The sequence below is a fragment of the Bemisia tabaci genome, chromosome 9 (genome assembly GCF_918797505.1).
Source record: "Bemisia tabaci chromosome 9, PGI_BMITA_v3".
Classification (NCBI taxonomy): domain Eukaryota; kingdom Metazoa; phylum Arthropoda; class Insecta; order Hemiptera; family Aleyrodidae; genus Bemisia; species Bemisia tabaci.
The window spans coordinates 19,644,799-19,645,228 of NC_092801.1; positions in this window are offsets into that span (position 1 = coordinate 19,644,799).

Here is a 430-nt window from a genome sequence, read left to right on the forward strand (position 1 = left end):
AGAGACCCGACAGTTAGTCTATCGTTTTCCCTCTTCGTCTGCGAGGACCACCAGTTTCAACCAATGGATCGCTCCATACTCCCTACGTCTTCTTTGTCTATAGCTTTGTCTATCAATTCCAATAATCGGCTCGCAGCGGTCCATTCCCAAAAACCTCAAATTCATCGCAAAATGGTCCAATTCGAGTCCAAACCTGGCACACCGCACCACCACACCAAGGCGGAATACCCGGCCGATTCCGGACCAGCCTCCCGCTCGTGCCCGTGGGGCGTCGTGGCGGGGGGGGGGGGGGGTGGCCCCAATCCACGACCAGGCCGGCTCGTGCCACTCCGATTCAATCAGATGTTCAATCACTGATGATCAGCGACGCCCCCCTCCCACCCCTCCCCCGCGGGCCCGGGCGGGCGACGAGCGGACTCTTCTTGTTCTG